General features: G+C 36.6%; 1 long non-coding RNA gene across 1 annotated transcript; it reads right to left on the minus strand.

Moving 5' to 3' along the window:
• Positions 1 to 10,550: 10,550 nt before the first annotated feature.
• Positions 10,551 to 22,511, minus strand: LOC139935335 (uncharacterized). Its single transcript, XR_011785799.1, has 5 exons — positions 22,330 to 22,511; positions 19,065 to 19,159; positions 18,089 to 18,161; positions 11,291 to 11,470; positions 10,551 to 10,652 (listed from the first exon to the last, which is right to left on the minus strand). It is a non-coding gene; the product is annotated as an uncharacterized lncRNA (long non-coding RNA).
• Positions 22,512 to 24,407: the final 1,896 nt, after the last annotated feature.

The raw sequence follows: 24,407 nt of genomic DNA on the forward strand, positions 1-24,407 counted from the left end.
AATTTAGGGAGTAACAAGGACACAAGTTCAGGAAAAATTTGATATATTTAGGCAAAATTTGTACACAAGGCTTGTGTACAGTATAGTCTTGTACTTATTTTCAGGCAAAATTTGATAATTTCAGGCAAATTTGATGATTACACAAGGCTACAGTCTTGTACACTATTCCAGGCAAAATGTGATATATAGACAAGGCTATTATACTCTTGTACTTGTTTTTAGGCAGAATTTAGGGAGTACACAAGGCTACAGTCTTGTACACTATTTCAGGCAAAATTTGATAATTTCAGGCAAATTTGATGATTACACAAGGCTACAGTCTTGTACACTATTCCAGGCAAAATGTGATATATAGACAAGGCTACAGTCTTGTACACTATTTCAGGCAAAATTTGAACATTTCAGGCAAAATTTGATGATTACACAAGTACACATCTGGCAAAGTTTGATAATTTTAGGCACACAAGGCCTTATACACACTTTCAGGCGAAACCTGGTAAATACAAATGGCTATAGTAGTGTACACATTAGCCTTGAATAGATTTTTAGGCAAAATTTGATAATTTCAGGCCAAATGTTGATGATAAACGGGGATAATTCGTGTAATTTGACCATTTCATGCAAACTTTGGTGCATACACAAGGCCAGGTGATCTTGTTTAGTACACAATTGTATACAATTTCAGGCAAAATTTGATCGCTTCAGGCAAATTTTGAAAGCACACAAGGCCAATTTCAGGCAAAGTTTGATAACTTCAGACAAAATTTGATCAGTAGGCAGAATTTAGGGGGTACACAAGTACACAATATTAGACAAAGTTTGATATATTAAGGCAAAGTTTGATAATTTCAGGCACACAAGGCTTTATACACACTTTCAGGCAAAACCTGGTAAGTAAAAATGGCTTTAGTAGGGTACACATTAGCCTTGAACACATTTTCAGCAACCATTTTATAATTTCAGGCCAAAAGTTGATAACACAAGTCTTACACTATTTCAGGCAAAATTTGCTACTTTTCAGTCAAAATAAACAAAAAATAGTAGAAAAGGCTGGTTAAGTAGACAATTTTAGGCAAAACTTGAAAGCTTCATGCAAATATGAAAGGCTTAAAATTTTAACACATTTTCAGGCAACAATTGATAGTCTCAGGCTAAAATTGAAAGTACACAAGGCTTTAGTCTTGTACACAATAAGTCTGTGCACAATTTGAAATATACACATTGCTTTAGTCTGTACACAATTTCAGGTCAAATGCGATAATTCCAGGGAAAGTACACAAGGCTTGTTTACTGTATAGTTCTTATTTTCAGGCAAATTTGATCATTTCAAGCAAAATTTGATGATTACACAACGCTACAGTCTTGTAGGCCTACACTATTTCAGGCAAAATTTGATAATTTCAGGCAAAATTTGATAATTTCAGACAAAATTTGATGATAACATTATTTCAGGCAAAATTTGATCATTTCAGGCAAAATTTGATCAGTACACAAGGTTATAAGTCTTGTACTTGTTTGAAGGCAGAATTTAGGGAGTACACAAGTCTTGTACACAAGTACACAATTTCAGGCAAAATTTGATATATTCAGGCAAAATTTGATAAGTGCACAAGGCTTGTGTACTGTATAGTCTTGTACTTATTTTCAGGCAAAATTTGATAATTTCAGGCAAAATTTGATGATTTCAGACAACATTTGATGATTACACAAGGCTGAGGTCTTGTACACTATTTCAGGCAAAATTTGATAGTTTCAGAAAAATTTTGATAATTTCAGACAAAATTTGATGATTACACTATTTCAGGCAAAATTTGATGATTACACAAGGCTTGTACTTATTTTCAGGCCAAATTTGATCAATTGAGGCAAAGTTTGAAGATTACACAAGGCTATAGTTCTGTACACTATTTCAGGATAAGTTTGATAATTTTAGGCAAAATTTGATCATTTCAGGCAAAATTTGATGATTAAACAGGTGATGATTACACAAGGCTACTGTCTTGTAAACTCTTTCAGACAAAATTTGATGAGTACACAAGGTTATAGTATGGACTTGTTTTTAGGCAGAACCTAGGGAGTACACAAGGCTATAGTCTTGTACTTATTTTCAGGCAAAATTTGATGATTACACAAGGCTATATAGTCTTGTACTTATTTTCAGGCAAAATTTGATCATTTGAGGCAAAATGTGATGATTACACAAGGCTACAGTCCTGTACACTATTTCAGGATAAGTTTGATAATTTCAGGCAAAATTTGATGATTACACAAGGCTATATAGTCTTGTACTTATTTTCAGGCAAAATTTGATCATTTGAGGCAAAATGTGATGATTACACAAGGCTACAGTCCTGTACACTATTTCAGGATAAGTTTGATAATTTCAGGCAAAATTTGATGATTACACAAGGCTATAGGCTTGTACTTATTTTCAGGCAAAATTTGATCATTTCAGGCAAAGTTTGATGATTACACAAGGCTACAGTGTACTAGTTCAGGCAAAATTTGATAATTTCAGAAAAAAAATGATGATTACACTATTTCAGGAAAATTTTTATAATTTCAGGTACAATGTTATCATTTCAGGCAAAATTTGATCAGTACACAAGGTTATAGTCTTGCACTTGTTTTTAGGCAGAATTTAGGGAGTACACAAAGCTATCGTCTTGTACACAAGTACACAATTTCAGGCAAAAGTTGATGATTACCCAAGGCTATAGTCTTGTACTTATTTTCAGGCAAAATTTGATCATTTGAGGCAAAATGTGATGATTACACAAGGCTACTGTCTTGTAAACTCTTTCAGACAAAGTTTGATGCATACACAAGGTTGTATGGACTTGTTTTAAATCAGAACCTAGGGAGTACACAAGGCTATAGTCTTGTTCTTATTTTCAGCCAAAATTTGATTATTTGAGGCAAAATGCGATGATTACACAAGGCTACAGTCTGTACACTGTTTCAGGATAAATTTGATAATTTCAGGCAAAATTTGACGATTACACAAGGCTACAGTCTTGTACACTATTTCAGACAAAATTTGATGATTATCCAAGGCTATAGTCTTGTACTTATTTTCAGGCAAAATTTGATCATTTCAGGCAAAGTTTGATGATTAAACAAGGCTACAGTCTTGTACACTTTTTCAGACAAAATTTGATAATTACACTATTTCAGGCAAAATTTTATCATTTCAGGTAAAATGTTATCATTTCAGGCAAAATTTGATCAGTACACAAGGTTATAGTCTTGTACTTGTTTTAAGGCAGAATTTATGGATTACACATGGCTATAGTCTTGTGCACAAGTACAAAATTTCAGGCAAAATTTGATGATTACACAAGGCTATAGTCTTGTACTTATTTTCAGGCAAAATTTGATCATTTCAGGCAAAGTTTGATGATTAAACAAGGCTACAGTCTTGTACACTTTTTCAGACAAAATTTGATAATTACACTATTTCAGGCAAAATTTTATCATTTCAGGTAAAATGTTATCATTTCAGGCAAAATTTGATCAGTACACAAGGTTATAGTCTTGTACTTGTTTTAAGGCAGAATTTATGGATTACACATGGCTATAGTCTTGTGCACAAGTACAAAATTTCAGGCAAAATGTGATGATTACACAAGGCTACTGTCTTGTAACCTCTTTCAGACAAAATGTGACGAGTACACAAGCTTATAGTATGGACTTGTTTTTAGGCAGAACCTAGGGAGTACACAAGGCTATAGTCTTGTACTTATTTTCAGGCAAAATTTGATCATTTGAGGCAAAATGTGATGATTACACAAGGCTACAGTCTTGTACACTATTTCAGGATAAGTTTGATAATTTCAGGCAAGATTTGATGATTACCCAAGGCTATAGTCCTGTACTTATTTTCAGGCAAAATTTGATCATTTCAGGCAAAGTTTTATGATTACACAAGGCTACAGTGTTGTTTACTTTTTCAGGCAGAATTTGATAATTTCAGACAAAATTTGATGATTACACTATTTCAGGCAAACTTTTATCATTTCAGGTAAAATGTTATCATTTCAGGCAAAATTTGATCAGTACACAAGGTTACAGTCTTGTACTTGTTTTAAGGCAGAATTTATGGATTACACATGGCTATAGTCTTGTGCACAATTACACAATTTCAGGAAAAAATTTATATAATTATTCAGGCACAATTTGTTAAGTACACAAGGCTTGTGTACAATAGAGTATTGTTTCTTATTTTCAGGCAAAATTTGATCATTTCAGGCCAAATTTGATGATTACACAAGGCTACAGTCTTGTACACTATTTCAGACAAAATTTGATAGTTTCAGACAAAATTTTATAATTTCAGACAAAAATTTATGATTACACTATTTCAGGCAAAATTATGACATTTCAGGCAAAATTATGACATTTCAGGCAAAATTTTATGAGTACACAAGGCTATAGTCTTGTACACAAGAACACAATTTCAGGCAAAATTTGATGATTACACAAGGCTACAGTCTTGTACACTATTTCAGACAAAATTTGATAATTTCAGACAAAATTTGATAATTTCAGACAAAATTTGATGATTACACTATTTCAGGCAAAATTATATAATTTCAGGCAAAATTTGATCATTTCAGGCAAAATTTTATAAGTACACAAGGTTATAGTCTCGTACTTGTTTTAGGGCAGAATTTAGGGAGTACACAAGGCTATAGTCTTGTACACAAGTACACAATTTCAGGCAAAATTTGATGATTACCCAAGGCCATAGTCTTGTACTTATTTTCAGGCAAAATTTGATCATTTCAGGCAAAGTTTGATGATTACACAAGGCTACAGTGTTGTACACTTTTTCAGGCAGAATTTGATAATTTCAGACAAAATTTGATGATTACACTATTTCAGGCAAACTTTTAATAATTCAGGTAAAATGTTATTATTTCAGGCAAAATTTGATCAGTACACAAGGTTATAGTCTTGTATTTGTTTTAAGGCAGATTTTAGGGAGTACACATGGCTATAGTCTTGTGCACAAGTACACAATTTCAGGAAAAAATTTATATAATTATTCAGGCACAACTTGATAAGTACACAAGGCTTGTGTACCATAGAGTCTTGTTTCTTATTTGCAGGCAAAATTTGATCATTTCATGCAAAATTTGATGATTACACAAGACTACAGTCTTGTACACTATTTCAGACAAAATTTGATAATTTCAGACAAAATTTGATAATTTCAGACAAAAATTTATGATTACACTATTTCAGGCAAAATTATATAATTTCAGGCAAAATTTGATCATTTCAGGCAAAATTTTATAAGTACACAAGGTTATAGTCTTGTACTTGTTTTTAGGCAGAATTTAAGGAGTACACAAGAACACAATTTCAAACAAAATTTGATACTAATTTTAATAATAATTTATTAATTTATATTGCGCCCATTCCAAAAAATGTACACAAGCGCATAACAAAGTAATTATAATAACATAACTTTTAACAACAGGAAAATATACAGCAATCCAAACAAACTGAAAATACAAGAACCTTACAGGACAATCCGAAGAGTTCAAATTGCAAAACATAAGATAGACCAAAAACAAACTAGTAAAGGAACAATATATTTATATGCACAATCAGTAAAAAGCTTCTTTAAAAAGATAAGTCTTAAAAAATATTGAGGCTGCCAGCGATCCTAGTATGAGGGGGAGTTTGTTCCAGAGGTGGGGAGCACTTACATTCAAAGGCCTTGTCCCCAAGAGCGGCCTTACTACAACCAACAGGGTGACTAAGAAAAATACCATTATCAGAACTGCGAAGGCCTTAGCGAGATAGGGGTTTGATCAAAACAAGCCTAATTAAATACTGAGGAGCTAAAATATGAAGTATTTTGTAAGTGATCATTCAAATTTTAAATTCAATTCTAAACCGAACAGGGAGCCAGTAGTGGAGAAATATGGCAATATTTGAAAGCATTACAGACTAGCCTGGCACAAGCATTTTGCACTCTCTGGAGTTGTTTAATCTTAGTGTTGGGTAAGCCATAAAAAAAGACTATTACAGTAATATAGTCTATTAGAGACAAACGCATGAATGAGTGTTTCAGTACATTCCTTAGACAAAAAAATTATTATGCGCCTAATGTTATGCAAATAATAAAATGCACTACCACAAACTTTAGAAATGCGAGTTTTCATTGACATATTGGCATCAAACCATGCACCTAGACTTCGGGCAAGGGAAACAGGTGACACAATTGACTGCCCAACCTGAATACCATCCAGTGTAACCTTAGATAGTTGCTGACGGGTACCTATGATCAAGAATTCAGTTTTATTGTCATTTAGATACAAACCATTACATGCAAATAATTATAATTATGAGACAGTTTACCATTAATCGAAACCCTTTGTGATCTGCCATCAAGGTATGAGCGAAACCAGTTAAGGGCTGTACCATCAATTCCAAAGCGAGACTTAAATGTACTCAGTAAAATACCATGATCCAGTGTATCAAATGCAGCACTTAAATGTAATAAAACCAACAGGGTAACATGTTTTCTATTCATAGCCATTAACAAATCGTTTTGAATTTTCAACAGAGCAGTTTCGGTACTATGGAATTTGCGGTAAGCAGACTGCATCAATGAGTAAAAGTTATTTTAAGTCAGACAAGATTGTAACTGACATGCTACAGGGAAGTACACAAGCCTTGTGTACCGTATAGTCTTGTACTTATTTCCAGGCAAAATTTGATAATTTCAGGCAAAATTTGATAATTTCAGGCAAAATTTAATTATTACACAAGGCTACAGTCTTGTACACAATAGTTCAACAGTTTTAGTTTAAGAACCACAATTTGATAATTTCAGGCAAAATTTGATAATTTCAGGCAAAATTTAATTATTACACAAGGCTACAGTCTTGTACACAATAGTTCAACAGTTTTAGTTTAAGAACCACACTTTTGTAAGTACGCAAGTCCAGTACATCTTTTCAGGCAAAATGTGATAGTTCAGAATTTGTACACAAGGCTATAGTTTTCAACACAAACATTGTCAACCAAACTTGATAACACACATTTCCTAAGCCTTGTCAGTTTCAGGCAAGGTTTGATAACGTTCAGGCAAAATATGGCAACTGTACAAGGCTATATTATTATTATTATATAGGCCTGAGATACAGTTTCAGGCAGAATTTGATAATTTTAAGAGAAAAAGTACATGAGGCCTTGTAAACATTTTCAAGCAACATTTAACAACTACACAAGGCATATGCACCAGTCTAGTAAGTACTAGCTCTTACATTTTCAGGCAAAGTGTTTTTTCTGTACGGAAAGTGTATAATGGCTTTAAACACATTTCCAAACACACAAGCCTTGTACACATTTTGTAGCAAATGCTATACAAGTAGCACATTTGAACACTTTTTCAGGCAAAGTTTTATAAGTACACAAGGCTATATAAAGCACTGTACAAACATTTTTGGCAAAGTTAAAATTTTAGTAAAGGAGGCTGAGGTACAATAGCCTTGTACACAATTTCTGGCAAATTTAATAATTTCATGCAAAATCTTATCAGTACACAAGACCTAATACACAATTTCAGGCAAACCTTGGTAAGTACAAATTTTAGTAACTAACCCAATAGCTTTGTACAAATTTGATAAGTACACAAAGGCCACGTTATTATTATGGTTAATTTAGTTAGCACTGGGACAAGAAAAACAAATACATACAATGATCTGTTGCCCTACATTTGGAATACACAATGAAATTAAGAAGGGAATCAAAGAGTAGGCGACGAGTTCTTAAACGGACGTTTAAAACTGGCAGGGTTGTGGCCATGTGATAAAGGCTTGAGCTGAAGGCGAGGGCCTTTATCGCACCGTAACGACCCTGCCAGGATTTAAACGTCCGCTTTAGATATCGAGTCACTACTCTTTTATTCCCGTTCACAAATGCCCTTATGTTTAAAGCAACTTAATTTACCAGGTATAGACAGTGTGACACTGTTTCATTTGCGTTTTTTTCGCATCGGTCAGTGTGTAATACGCGCTGTTAATAATAGCTATGCCAATTGTGTTCCACATAATTCAATTTGGCGTACATTAGCTTTTGCGCCCAACACACAAAGCTTTTCAAAATTTCAAAATCTTTTGTACTTGAAAAAGATCCTTTACTAATTTTGTTGTATGGATTAGACAAGTGATGATCACAGGTAACACAAAGAAGCTGAGTTTGTCTCATTTCTGTTACATCTTTGTAAAATAGTTCACCTGCTGGGTGATTTAGCTTGAACAAAACATCCATGCAGTAAGCAGTGTGTTTACATCAATATTCTTCAATATGCCTAATTAAATGAACTGCATACTGTACAAAATCCGTTTACACACAAATCACTTTACGTCAAGTTGGCTAGTTGTGCTATAATAGAAATGTGTTAAAACTCCAAAATCGGTTTTTACTTGTTTGTTTTAAAGTTTATTTACAGTAAGGGACAAATTCAAAATTAAACAAGCGGTAACTCGGGGGCTTTTTAAGAATCACCCGAGGTAATACAGGGTATTTACAGGCTTGCATACGAACAATAGAGTCATGAATATCCATCTGCACATGCTGGGTCAACTTGGGCATGGTTGGGTGACCGCGGATTTTGTATCCTAACAACTTAACAAAAGGCAAGATTTTTGTGTGGGATTACTTCAGCAAGGGATGATCGGATTAGTGACAGCTGCCTGGCTGCTCCAATAAATGGTCTGCTGATCTATTCAGGTACTCATTGGTTCTAAAGAAACCAATGGACCGCAAACTCCACTTATCTATTGTTGAACAGTATCAATTACGAATTAAATGAGCCTCTGCCAAACCAAAGGGTTGCCGGCGGCGATATCAGAGAAGTAAACTTGGCTCCCTGTGGCCCCAAGAGTTCATTGACCTGTAGATAATTAGCTCATTATGGTCCGACTTCCTTTTGCCTCGTAATACCCCGGGGGAAAATGAAGATTTACCCGAGTTACCGATTGTTTAATTTTGAATTCGCCCCTAATGCCGGTAAAAATCACAGTTACTTACTGGCAACTCAGCTGACAGTAAATTACTGTAATTTTTAAGAGCAAAGTTTTACAGTTTACCCTTTCAAACATTTTAGGCAAAATTTGATAGCACACAAGGCCTTAGTACTCTAAAAAACAAGGACAGTAAAATCATACACAACCTGGAACGTAAAAGAAAACTTAAATTGTGTTAACCTAAATTTTCGAAGGACTGCAACTTGTGTGTCTACAAAAAAGCTTCTTGGCATCAAAAGGTTCTTTAAGGGCTTGAATCTCTTCAACAGTGTTTCCATCAGGCCTGCTGGGCTGCCTCCCTGCACATCTTGTCGCAAATCTTCTCGCACATCTTATAAATGTCTCATTCTCATTGATTGCTGCAATTAAAGTAAAGTAATGGGGTTTGAACAGAGAAAATTGTTCTGAGGTGGGCCGCTCTAGTAAACTTTTCCTTGTTCAAACCTAAGTTGTTTAAGATCTACCAAGTCAGTTTCCCTTCAGGTTTTCCTACTTGATAAGTTAAGTAAGGAGTACATGATGAAAAATCTTTGTTGCAATTTTGGGAATCAATGTGGTACATGGATTCCCTAAAGATTGTGCCATATTGTGCGCCTTTTAAGGCAAGACAAAAAGAACAAGGCTACCATAACTAATATTGGCAAACAACGCCTCTCATGATATTCATAGGCACATTCTTTAGGGGTTCTGACGAATGCATAGTCTCTATCTTCACCAACATACACACAAAAGGAGATTCCATCATCTCCAAATAACGCCTCTCATGATATCTTTGATATTATGTTTTCTGTGGTGATTGCATTGTCCATTTAACAACATCATGTAAATTATGCATAAACAATAACAATGACCCATTCTCATTGATACAATGAACGGACCTGATTCCAATCTTCTTCTTGCAAGCTTAAGTGCAGAACCGACCTTGACACAAATAGTGATGATCAACCATATCTGCAAATAAAGTTTTTGAACATAGATTTAACTGACCTGGACTTTTAACAGATTTTTGTGATGAACAAGGATAACAGTCACCAGAACAGATTTACAACAGTATGAACTGTTAAATACGCTCTTCCATGTAGAGAGTGGAATTTTTTATTTTTATTTTTTTGCTGACAGGAGTGTGGCTTTTGTTCTATTAAGATCAAACCCCTCTGTTTTTCAAAAAGATTTTCATTTATTATGTGGTTTGGTAATTGCACATGTGCCATTGTTTTCTCATACCCCCTACTTGTATATCATCTTGAAGCTACCTCAGTCTACATTTACACATACAAAACGCAAAGGGTCCAAATCAAAGGCTATCTATAATATGTAACTGTTGTTCGTATTATTTGTGGAGTAAAATATATTGTTCTCCAAAAAAGAAGGAAAAAACACAATTTATATCGACTATATATCGGTATGGATCATTCTTCAGTCCTGTTATAAATGTATTGTTTTATACATGGACCATTGGTCATTGTTGTCATGATAATTCAAATCAGTATTACCTGAACATCCCTCATCGCCAAACAAAATCTGAGCAGAACCTAAACATTTGAAGAGGTTTTCCATCTTCTCATTCTACTATGAGCTTTTCAGGTCATGTCTCTTGTAGACCTGCAAAGAAAACACCAACATTCAGAATTTAGAAAATTACTCAAACCGATTTCAACATTGATAGAAATATGTTATGAAATTCAGATTGGCTTTAATACCTTTCTCATTATGCACTACATGTGAAATCAAAGACTGTGAGATGACATGCACTGTTACATACACTTCTTCTCTACATCCAAGAGTACAAATAATGGGCACATAATACATGAGGTTTTGGTGTTGACGTTCCCCTTGCACAAAACATTGAGGCAGCTTGCATTGCGGCTTCAAGTTGTCAACAATGGAAAGCAAAAAGGACTGAAATCAGTGCTGCTAAAAAATTTAAGCCTAGCACGCCAGCTATCCATTATAGGATGTTTCAAACTCAAAGTTCCAGGGGTTAAGACCAAGAATTAGGTATTCTGGGAAATAGTTGCACAGTGAAAATATACACCACTGGGAACGACTTCTTCCATGAAGGCAATAAGCTTTTTCCATAATGCAGATTAAATTCATGCATACCTAAAGACACCAATGACTTGCCAAACTTGTGTAGAAGGCAGACGCACAAAGTTGGCTTCAATGTGCCACAACTAGGTCATTTTAATGAAAACGGTTCAACTTAATTAAATCTAGAAGAACAAAAAACTTGAGTGTACCTTGCCATGTGTGTCTTGCGTGATGATGGAAAGGGTTTCACTACAGAAAAGCTTCTTGGCATCAGAAGGCACTAGAAGGCACTTGAGCATCCTGTGCACTAGGCCTTGCTGGGCTGCCTCCCTGCCCATCTTTTCGCAAATCTTCTCGCGCATCTTTGATTGTCTAACTGTCAATGATTCCTGTAAGTAACATAAAGCAATGGGGCTTGAACAAAGAAAAATGTACTGAAGCGGGCCGCTCCAGTAAACTTTTCCTTGTTCAAACCTAAGTTGTTTAAGATCTACCAAGTCAGTTTCCCTTCAGGTTTTCTTACTTGATAAGTAAAATAAAGAGTACATGATGAAAAATCTATGTTGCAATTTTGGGAATCAATGTGGTACCATGGATACCTCAAAGATTGTGCAGTATCGTGCGCCCTTTTAGGCAAGACAAAAAGGACAAGGCTACCGTAACTGATATTGACATGGATTTTTACCCACAAAATGGTACATTAGGTAATCAGTGGCATTGTGGCATTGATGCAATGGCAGAAAACATAAACAAAATTATCATGAAAGTCGAATGAGACTTATTGCATTTAAGGAACTTGCAACTTATGCTATACAGAGTGCTCCTGTCTGAAGCGTCATATTGATGAGTAAATTTAATATAAAAACAATTTCCGCAAAGTGAGCATTTTATGAAGTTTTGGTTGGTAGTCGATATCATGCAGAGTGTGTCATTGGTTTTTCACAATTTTATCTCGACCCAGATGGCAGATTGACCTCAAACTTCTACAAAGAGTCAGTTGTGGTATAATACATAACCAGCAAAGGTTTTGTTAGTAAAACCAAGTTCTGTAATGATTCTTTAAGTTGCTGGAGTTTATTCAGAAAGCCAACTACTGAAACAAACAATCTTGAAGCAGAATTAAAACAGCTCAACCAAATAAAGCTTTTTAGGGTAGCCTGAAGGCACTGGACACTGTTTATTATTACTCAAAATAACAGTAAGCATAAAACCTTACTTAACATAAACCAATGAGAGCTGTTGATAGTATCAAACATTGTGAGAATAGGTTACCTCCGATGTATTTTTCAAATGTTCAAAGACTTCAGGCCTTGAGAATTTTATTTCTTAAACACACAAATGTGTTCAAACAAGGATTTTTGTCATAATTCCCTTTGCTTTGCTGACCAATTCAGTCAAAATTGTTACAGATTTGCTATAAAGGCATGTGTCAGAATACAACTAGTGAGAACAAAATTACCAAAGGTGTCCAGTGCCTTTAAACATTGAAAACCCAGTGAAACCTAAACAAGTATTAAAAAAAGTCTTATTTATTTAAAATAAATGCAACGAAAAGTAGAAATAGAATTTTTGTTTTCTACAAAATAAAGTGTTAAACATTAAAGATTAATTAAAACAATGTGTTGCTATTTTATTGTTTAACTTGCATCACAATTTCTAACAATTCCTGAAGATCACAGATTTACATAAAACTTACATGATCTAATGATGATGATGGTAGAAAACATACCTTAAAATATTTCTGTCTGAAGTGTCATATTTGATGAGTAATAAATAATCTAATTTCGCGTTTGGAGTTCATCGTTCAGTGAGAGTTTTATTCATTTTTGTTTTGCATAAGATGCAATGCAAAATTTTTAGTCATTTTTGTCACTATTTTCATGTGACTCCGATGGCGGACCGATCTCAAACTTCTACAGGTTTGTCAGTTTATGTTTGTGGTAGATACATAAAGTGCTGACACTGACAACAACTTTTTAGCTAGCAAAACCAATTCTGTAATGTTCCTTTAATTTTTCACAAAAATAAGTCACGATAACAGCCCAGTTCTAAAATATAAGCAAGGTTTATAAAATAGGTCACTAACATACTAATTTTTGTGGTAATATACTATGAAAATAGCTTTTTGGTTGTAGCGCCAGTTTTTGTGTGATTTGCTGCTAGAGGGCAAAACATTGACTAGCTTGGAGTGACAAAGATGTCTGTGTGGCACACGGGCATGACAAAGGTCAACCGGGACGCGCACTTTAATGACTAAAAGTAAAGATCAAACAGACGTTATGTCAACACAAAGAATATATTCAATTGTTCGTGGTTTTTGAATTCGGGTTAGAGTTAAACCTATTTTACCCATGTAATTTACCAAGCCCATGACGCGTTGTAGCTATGTACCGTTAGTGGCAACAGGGAACTGATCATTTGCTGCTGTTTTGCATGTGTCTGCGCGAAAGCCAGATGTATTGGACAGTGGTCTACATGTAGGTATTGCGCTTTTCAATGATTATCAGATTAAATGTATTCCAGTGCTGTTGGCATGCTCTAACTTGACTGTCCAGGATCGTAACAATGTTTGCTGGAAAATTTAGTTGCTTGCTGTTTGCTAAGCAATGACCAAATTTGGTCCTTGATGATGAACATACCTTCTCAGATTTGCTTATGTTGATTGTGTTGTGTGGATTCGCATGCTAAATATTGAAAAACAATTATTACCTGCAAAAGGATTGGTTCGTCGATATAAGTGCGAGTCCATGCTGCAATTCATGACCTTTTTAGTGTATCCAAATCAATCAGTTAGCACATCAATGATCTGACACCCCAATGATCTAACCTACGTACCCTAGCCCAACCTAACCCTAGCCCAAACCCATACCCTCCCATACCCTACCCTAACCCTCACCCCACCCTAACACTAAACCTAGCCTTACCACTTAAACCAAGACCTTGACCAAACACTTTAACCAGGTGTCAGAACAAAGATTTTTAACCAAAAGGACACTTTAAAGTCGATTGGATGGACTCAGCAGTGGTAAGCAGATAGTGAGTTATTTATGCATAGTCTGAAGCCAAAAATGCCTCGCTGACTGCCGAGGATCAAAGCTTGGAGCCTGCGTGTAAAAGTGTTACCATTTGGTGTAACTTGTTTAGTTTTTGGTAGCGCCAAATTCTATAGTCTCTTTTTAGTTTGCGGAGAGTTGGTCAAGCAGCCCAGTTCTTTTTAAGTTGTATTTTGGCACCAGCAGTAAAAATATGTCTAGGTTCAGAGAGTTCCTTATTTGGACTTGATATTTGGTTTGGTTTGGGTATTGTGAATGGGCACATTGAGAACATGGTATGTAGGAATGTAGGTGTGGTGAATTTGGGAAGGTTCGGTTGGTAGGGATTTAATGAATGTGGAATAGTATTGACGATGACTCAGGCCGAGTAGGGTCGCATTTATCGGGACAGAAAGGGGCTGAGAGTGGATCCACCCTAATCACCCTGCATTGTATTTTCACAATTTGTAAATTTTCAGTACTGCGATCTTTGCTGGTGGTCTCCCTATGCCATCATGTGATGTGTTCAAGCAAAATGAGTAGTTTTTTTTTTTACACTTGGCATTTTTTTATACATCTGAAAAGAGCATAAGCTATGCTTTACTACTTTGAAGGGCCATGTTCATAGAACCGTTAGTTCAAATAATGTACAAGGAGAAACACAAAGTGGTATGATTAACTGAAACAAAGGGAAAGAGGTTAAAAACTCCTCTTTTTTTTTAGCGCGTACAAACATACAAGAGGCCCCCCACGATTTACTTTGAGTACTGTGCTGAACGCATTTGAAGTTTTTGACACTATTGATAATTACTCAAAATAATTATTCTCATAAAACCTCACTTGGTAACGAGTCATGGGGAGACATTGATAGTATAAAACATTGTGAGAAACGGAATTTGATTTCGAGACCTCAGATTTAGAGTATAAGGCCTCGAAATCAAGCATCTGAAAGCAGATTACTGTGTGACTAGGGTTCTTTTTCTTTCTCGCCACTCTGACAACCGTGTCAAGCTCACATTATTACAGGTTTGTTTTTTATGCATATGTTGAGATACACCAAGTGAGAAAACTGGTCTTTGACAATTACCAATAGTGTCCAATGTCTTTAAAGCCATTGGACACTTTCTACACAGAACAGAAATTTAAAGTTCACAGATTTACAGATAACTTATAAGGCTTACAGAAGTTAATGGTGAAAGAGTCCCTTTGAAATATAATTCCATGAAAAACCTATGTCATGAAAATCTGAAACGTGCGGAAACAAGGGTGGAATTACCTGTTATTGTCTCCCGACACCAATGAGTGACTGAGCCTAATTTTCACAGGTTTGTTATTTTATATATGTAAGTTGTGATACCTGAAGTGCAAGCATTTGAGAATGCATACAAATTTGAAGAAAAAAAATGAATAAATAAAAATCAACAAATGAATTTTTACTTTTGTTACTTTTTGCAAAACGAAAAAATAGAAGACCTATTCTTGATAAATAAACCCCATATACCAGGAGCTCCCAAGAAATTGTATGCGACCCAAACAAATTGCAACAAAGCATGTACACAACTTGAGGCTTTGTTTGTTTCCTCATCTAAATTGCACTGAACTGGTATTCATCGTAATTTCTGTCCATATCAATCTTGCCTTCTCCCATTTGCTATTGTAAAAACAAGAATGTCAGATTGACTGACGTGAATGTCCTTTTTGATAGTGACTAAGTTGTTGCTTGAATTGGTGTTGAAGAATGATCCATGGCCGCAGTGGGGTTTATTGGTAAACGTCTGAAAGTGTAGGTCGACAGAATTTCAATTACCTTCAGGTCGTGATCAGATGTGGACATGATCACAACCCTACCTATACCTAAGCCCTAAAGCAAACCCTAACCTTCAACCTATCAAGTCTGTATGCAGATCCTTAAACTCGTCAAGAAGGCCAGACTACAGTACCGAGAAACCACAAACAAAATCCAGATCTTGTGATCCTCAAGAAGTCCCTACCAAAAGACAACCACAGGCAACAATATGTCACCATCTGAGCTCCAACCTCATGAACCAAAACCAACCACATCACGTACATTGTAAGCCGACAAGAGTAACAACACTGTGGTCATATCCTCCCTTGACTATGATCACAAGGTGACTGAGATTCTGTCGACCAAGAAAACCCCATGGTAAATAACTTAATTTTCATAAAACATCAAATTTAATGGCGTTATCTCTTATGAGCTTTTCAGGGCAGCAAGTTAAAACACCAATTAAATTCAACGTTCGGTCTCATTGTTTTTTTACCATTTGAAAGTGATTGTTTTCACAAATTCTTTCATATGAGACACCAGTCAAGCATTTTGGTAAAAATGAGTCTCCGGTACTTTCTTGGGAACTGTCTGAGTATAGTTACATGGCGAAAATGTGATGGTAATGAGTTCCATACATTTTAAGGAGCAGCAGAAAACGAGTAGTGAACCAGCTTAAAGACAGTGCAATATTTGGCCAAGAGGTTCTCTGAGGAAGAGCGTAGAGAACCCACTACAAATGCGGACCTAGAGGATGTCCTGTAGGAGGTTTTTTTGCCTTTTTTGTTCTTCAAAGCTTATCCCCTTTGGCCGTCTACATACTAAAAATGTATCCCACATCCCTGTGCTACAGTCACACACACATTTCCCTGAGTTTCATGACAATTTTGACTTGGCTGAGAAATCACATATATAGCAGTCTAAACTTTCCAAAGGAAGAGGTAAGTGCTTCCACAGCACATGGGTTTGATGTTTTCATGTGAATTTTTGACGTTTGGACAAAGAAAATTTTGAAATTTATGAAACACTTTGTTGTCGACCGTCGCATGTTAGAACAAGTTATGTATCAATTTAAAGCTTAAGAAACACTCTTTCTCGCCATATTACTTGTGTAAACTTTGTCTTGTGTTCAGTAGTTTGTTATTATTCAAGAAACAACCTGTTGATTTTTCAGTTATTCAAGTACATGTATCTAAATTTGTTATTTTTCATGTAACTATATATAATTATAAAGTTTCTAAACACAATTTTTATTTTTATATGTGAGGCCAGCTTTTCTTAGTAACTTGGATTACAGATTTTCTTGCCAAAACAGCTGAGCGGGCAGCAGGGAAAACATAGACATACATGTACATCACATTTTTTTGTTATCACAAAGACAGTAAACATTTTGCCTTCTGAAATTATCACTGTTTCAAATTACCCAAAATAGCCCCAGTAGAGCCTTTTTTTTAGTCCAAGGCGTGGAAACTGTTTTCCCAATAAAAACCCACATTTTTATGACAAAACTTTCCCCCGATGTCACTTACAGTAGCTCTTTTGTGGGGAGTACTTACCACGACAAGTTTGCCCACTCGTTTTGGTGAAATTTTGAATAACTTTTTGCTCAAAAAATTTACCGTGCGTACAATACAAGCGGCGAGTTGTCAGAGTGTCAAGTTGTTCGAGGTTGGGTTGTCTTACCTATCGAGTTGTCAGTCTGTCTAGTTGTCCGAGAGACGAGTTGTCTGACCTATCGCGATTTTATACTAAAGTTGTTCGATGGATGAATTTTGTGGACTCATGGTCATGCCTATCGGTAAAAAAACACAAACCGACGCGAACATCATCGACGATGTTAATCGAGTGAGCCTAGCTTCAAATTTGTTCTTAAAATTACACCAAAACAACCTTGCACATTTTTCGGCTTAATGAGCTCTCCACAAAAGCATGAACTCCCTTATTACCTACAGATTTGGCAAGTAAAATAGTTGTGTCTTCATAGGCACGCTCTTTAGGGGTGCTGACGTGCATAGAATTGCTCTCTTCACCAACATACACACGAAAGACTCCATCATCTCCAAACAACGCCTCTCATGAGATCTTTGATATTATGTTTTCTGTGGCGATTGCATGGTCCATTTAACCACATTGTGTAAATTACGCGTAAACAATAAAACCACATATTCTCATTGATACAATGCACTGACCCGAGTCTAATCTTCTTCTTGCAAGCTTGAGTGCAGAACCGACCTTGACACAAATAATGATGATCAACCATATCTGCAAACAAAGATTTTGAACATAGATTTAACTGACCTGGATTTTTAACAGATTTTTGTGAAGAGCAAGGATAACAGCATGAACTGATGCCCCCATATATGTGCTCTTCCATGTAGTAGGGTAGTATTTGACTTTCCACAACAACTTGTTGTTGACAGGAGTGTTGCTTTTGTTCTTTTAAGATCAAACCCCTCTGTTTTTCAATAAGATTTTTGTTTTTAAAATGTGGCTTGGTGATAACACAAACTGTGCCATTGTGCTCTCATACCCCCTACTTGTATATCATCTTGAAGCTACCTCTTTTTACATTTACACATATACAAAACACATAGGGTCCCAATAAAATGCTATCTATAGTTTGTAAACGGTTGTTCGTATATTTGTTGAGTAAACAAAATGTTGTTTTCAAAAAAGCAGGAAAAAACACAATTTAGGGCCAAGATAAATCTGTGTGGATCATTCTTTAGTAGTGTTAAAACCACGCTTTTTGTACATGGACCAATGGTCATTGTGAACCAGTGTTGTCTGCAGATACCATCGATTACCAACCGTAAGGCAACCATTACTGAAATGCAAGGATTCTAAAAGACAGTGAGACTTATAAATTTGTGCAATTGTATTTCCTGGACGATAGGGTAACCCTCAGTGAGAGTACAAAGAACAGTGTAGTCATGTAAACGTGAGGGGCAAAACATTTTGAGTACAGTGTTTTGTTTTGCTGTCACTCTATAAGCATATGATACAATTCATGGAGACAATACAGCAGAACAAGCTAACCAACACTTAAGTATGTATTCTCCTGTTGCATCTGTACTCATGTTCGTCTAAACTGATGCCTTTTCATAATTTTGTTCTAATATTTCACTAATGGTTAGTTTTCATGATAATTCAAAGCAGTTTTACCTTAACATCCCTTGTGGCCAGACAACATCTGAGCAGAACTCAAACACTATGAGCTCATTCTACTATGAGCTTTTCAGGTCATATTTCTCGTAGACCTGCAAAGAAAACACGAACATTTCAGAATGTAAGAAATTACTCAAACAGTATTCCACATTTATGGAAATATTTTTTTGAAGTTCAGATTGGCTATAATACCTACCTCATTATGCGCTACATGTGAAATCAAAGACTGTGAGTAATGAAATGCACTGTAACCTACACTTCTTCTCTACATCCAGAATTTCAAATGGGCACATATTGCATGAGGTTTTGGTGTTGACGTTCCCCTTGCACAAAACATGGAGGCAACTTGCACTGCAGCTGCAAGTAGTCAACAATGGAAAGCAAAATGACTGAAATCAATGCTGCTAAAAAATTTAACCCTTGCAGGCACGAATGCTGAAAACATTTAAGCGCTTATAAAGTGTGTCATCGGTTTTTCACTATTTTCTCAGGACCCAGATGACCCATTGATCTCAAACTTACGTAAATTGTGGATTACACTGCCAGTAACTGTTTTGTTAGCAAGAAGTTTGGTTGGAGTCATACATGGTAAGCAGCTAGTAATTTTAACTTTCTAATTATGCAAAGATTGAAGCCAACAATGCCTCGCTGACTATTGAGGTTGAAAGGTTGGAGCCTTTGAAACTCCAACTCGACTACCAAGATTGCCTGGTAGCTCAAGGTAGTTCTAATCATAAGTTTAGCAGCAAGGTCTGTGATGCTTTAAGATTTTAAATTTGCATCGCCTTAAAAATTACAAATTACAAATTTTCGTTTTTAGCTGTACACCGTTTACTCAGCACTGTTTACTCAGTATTTTCCCTACGAGTCCTGTAAAAAAGTGTAATTGTTTAATATTGTCGTAACACAGGGGCAAATAGTGAAAACTTCAAAACTTTAGTCCAATCAAATACGATGTAACTTCACACCGGTGTGATTACACGCACCACGCACAGTACAGACGCCGCTGTAAACCAACCGGTATATATACCGGTAGGTTTACAGCGCCGTCTTTTCGGAGCGAATTATGCGACTGCCTTGAGCAAGGCTACAGTTGAGGTATCATACGCGGTTAGTTGACACTGCAACTTGCGTTTCGCTTTGCATTAGGCGTACACAAAATGGACCTGCTCCACTCTTCGTGTGGAGGCATTAATTTGAAATATTATTCTAGAGGGGCGGACATGCATGCATCAATCCACTTCATTATTCTTAATATCAAATTTTTGATTAAAAATATATAAATCAAATTTAGAAGCTGAGGTGTTGTACTTTATCAGTCCACATGTTTATTATTTCTGTACAACCTATATCCCTGTGAAGCAATGGCTCGTTCCATCATGCAGTGTGTGTGTACCGTGTGTGTCAACGTGCTGTAAAACCAACAATTTAGCAGTTTTTAACAAAAGAAAAACACCAAGTTATAAACCTCTATACCAAAACTACAGTTGTCCACCACCTCATTACATTGTCGTCCTAGACCTGCATGTATCTTCAAGTTCCTTTAATTTTAGGAAAATCACTGTTTAAATGCCGATAAATCCCAGGATGATATTTTGATCAAATGTGGTGAGTGTTTTTTGGCATTGAGAAAGCACCGTCTCGAGCACTCGTAAACTTGCACTGGCACACACTGGGTTTTTAACTCTGCCCTCCCATGCTACTAATTACTATTTATAGCAATCGTGCATTACATTATTGCAAAAAAGTCGCGTTGCATAATTGGGAAGAGTAAAGTTGAATAGTGACAGTCAATGTGAAACTATAAGAAAGTAAACAATGTTTACTCCTCATGAAGAGTAATACTAATACACCTATCAATTGTAAGACGCACCACTTGACCCCGGGGAGGATGCGTCACTGTCCACATGCGAGTCGGATTTGTGAGTCCAAAGACCCACACTGATTAAAGAAAATGACACACTTGTTGCAGATTTGGACGGTCCTCCGAACGATTTTTTGACTAACCAACCGCGGAAAACAACGCACATTACCGACGCACATAAAGTCTCTATGACCAACGCAGGCGCAGTGAATACAAAGTAATTCAACCTTACAGCTACGAGAGCGAGTTTCGCGGTTTTGCAAGTGCATGCACCATTTGAGGTGTTCGAGATGGTACCGCTCGATTTTCGAGACGAGCTGGACCCAGCGCACTAGATATTAAAATGCACAGAAAACAGAGTGGGGTCCTAATAACCGCAATTCAAAGCACACCGTGCACATGTGTACACGATGGTGCACAATCTTCAAATTGCTCGATACACAATTGGAACTGCCTGTTCTGCATAGCGCAAGTTATAAACTGCGCAAAAAATTGTTGCCCAAATTTGTTGATTGTGCTCGACCGATGAGCGACAGCGGATGCGTGTTTTGCTGCAAAATAAACGATCGCAATCACAATAGCGGCTAATTAGATCGAGCAAAATACAGGTTGTGGCATTGAAAGGTTGGAATGTCTGCAAATACCAACATCATACGAAGACAGGGAGCTGGAAAGTTGGCTTCATTATTTGATTCTTCACCAAATAAACAAAAAACATCGACGGAACATGGCGTACCTCGACGCACATGTTAAAAATTGTTTGACTGACGACTATTGGATTTTGATGTACCCACCATCACTTTATTGAGAGTAAAGACGCAGACTTGACGCACCCTCCCCAGGGGTCAAGTTGTGCGTCTTACAATTGATAGGTGTACATTTTGATACACCCAGGGCCCAGGTCGGAATTCATCAACAAACAATTAGGCCTATGAACTGAGAAAGTAATAGTCCTATTTTTATAAGTAATAACTCAAAAAGAATGTTTGGAATAAATGGTGGAAAAGTTTCGGTATGGCGCCACCACTTTTTCATTCGAAATAAAATAATATAGTATCTAATTTACCTGATTGATATATCCCTTTTTGTAAAAATGAGTGAAAAGGTGGTGGCGCCATACGGAAAGTTATCCGGGACTACTGCTAAAATACCGGTAACATGTACATTGTCCATGTATATACATACATGTATATGTAAACCACAACGTGAGAGGAGACCGTGGGAAGCTTCGCTTGACTACATAGTAATACTAATGTCATAGTCTGGCCCGTCAATGTGTCATGACCGTAGTTTGGAGGCAGCTTAAAAAGTACACGTATCATGAAAACAGTTCAAGGAAGTGCCAAATGGTTTTACGGAAGTGTATTTTGACAGGGATATTAAAAACCAAAGATATACCTTTTCTCTGTAGAATTTCGAACTGCATCATGCAGACGGTTTTCCTTGCAGCTGACACTTGCGGTTTTACGAAGACGGCTTATTTTTAAATCCCGATTAAGGTTTTCAGCCCAACTGCCGTTACCCAGTGGTGTAACCATCATGCGCACACGAAGTAAATACATGAATGGAGACTGGGATCCGACTACCGTGTTTCCCGCCGCTGCGCCGAAGCTTCACTGTTGTTCAACGTGGGAAACTTTAGACTATCTGCCAATCACCAAGAGAGGGCGCTCTCCACCTCGTAATGTCAGAGCCGTAAAAATAAATGTCAACAACTTAGGAAAAGGAGAAGCATGAGTGACGGCCACTGGCAGCAAATACCTTGTGTTTTGCGTGTTTTTGATTTTGTATTTAGATTTAGCCAAATTGTATTTTGTTTCTCATAACACAATGCCCTATCCAGTCAGTATAATGGAGATCAATGGGTGTCAGTGTATACACGCGCACATGTTACACGCACGCACTCAAAATGTATACATTTTTAGCGCGCGAACGTGAATTGCGCAAAGTTGCAATGAAACTTATAGAGATATAAACAAGCGTGCGATACAGTGGCCACTGATTTAGTGGCCACTATTTTGCTATTTCCAAAGCCGGTCTTTATACCACCGTTAACACTCCCACACGTGACCGGGTTTTGACCAATCAGAGACTTGAAACCGTCAAAGGTATTTATTAATAATTGAATAGAATGTACGAGCTGAAGACTAGTACATCTGTAGTTTAAAATGAATCTACAATTCTGAGTCTTTTCTCACACAAAAAGTGTGGATTCCTGAAGATTTGTATTACTATTTTAAATGTAGTATTGCATGGTCCTTTCCTAAAAACATGAATATAGGCAATTCATCCTAAATTGACTGACAAGTTGATGCGCTTAGTTCTACAGAACCACTTCCAAATTTTAACCCTTATTGTGATAACAAAGGAGTGGTAGTTTTACATCAATCTTTACCAATTTTTACCAAAGCAACAGTTGGCACTGTGATTGTTAACTTTGCATAGATGAACAGAATTAACGGTAACTAGCGGGATGCCGCTTTACACAGATATTTCGAAATGTAATGTGGGGGAGGGTGTTATACGCCTCTCTCAATATTTATGCATGGCGTCATAATTCTAACCCAAAATGGAGCTATTTCGCACGTCCGCCACTACTTGCAGTGGCTGCGCCCACCTCGTTTTGGGTTAGACGACGTACCTTATGCATACTTCTAGAAACTACAAGGCTCCCCCGTGAGCCTTATAGGGGTCTAATAGTTTGGGCCTCCTTAACGCTACACGTTTTTCAAATCAGAGTTGATAGGTGGAACTGACCGTTAGCCACCAATAACTAAAGTTTCTTTTGTACTACACTACCAAAACTTTCCCCTCACACTCAATATACATTCATAATGCTTGCATTTCCTTTTTAAAAAACATCGTCAAAAATGACATTGTCACGTCCCACGATATACATAGCGTTGCTACAGCACTATAAGTAAAGCGAGTTTTCGGAACATGCTGTGTGCCACAAATCTTAAGACTGTTTTCGGTTTTTTTTCGGGGGGGGGGGGGGGGGGCGGTAAGAGCGTAAGTCTCTTTTTTGCTTATTCTCATCTGAATTGGTCTTGTAAACTTTCTGGTCAGTAGGCTGCGCACTACGGGGGCACTAAACGTGAACGTCAAAAAAGTGTTTTGTTTATTGTCACTTTGGGCTTATTGCATCTCGCGAAATTTTAACGACAAACGACACAATTTGTGACCGCGTTCATGTTCACGCTGCTCTAGGAACAAACCTCTTCACGCAATATGTCCTCCGGATAGTATTGCATAGAAGACATATAATTGCATGCGACAACGGCATCTAAACATTTTGTACGATCTAGTTTTGGCCCCAAAATGCGTCAGATGTCAAGAGGAGATTAACATAAACAAGAACAACGGGCCCAGTATTGTGTTTTGGGTCTATTTGGACCAGGTATGCCTGTTTTAGGGAGAGTTTCAACACTTAGATCATAGGCTGTAATGCGCAAAACAGTCCAGCGTGTTTAATG

The sequence above is a fragment of the Asterias amurensis genome, chromosome 3, assembly GCF_032118995.1.
Source record: "Asterias amurensis chromosome 3, ASM3211899v1".
In the NCBI taxonomy this organism is placed as follows: Eukaryota; Metazoa; Echinodermata; class Asteroidea; order Forcipulatida; family Asteriidae; genus Asterias; species Asterias amurensis.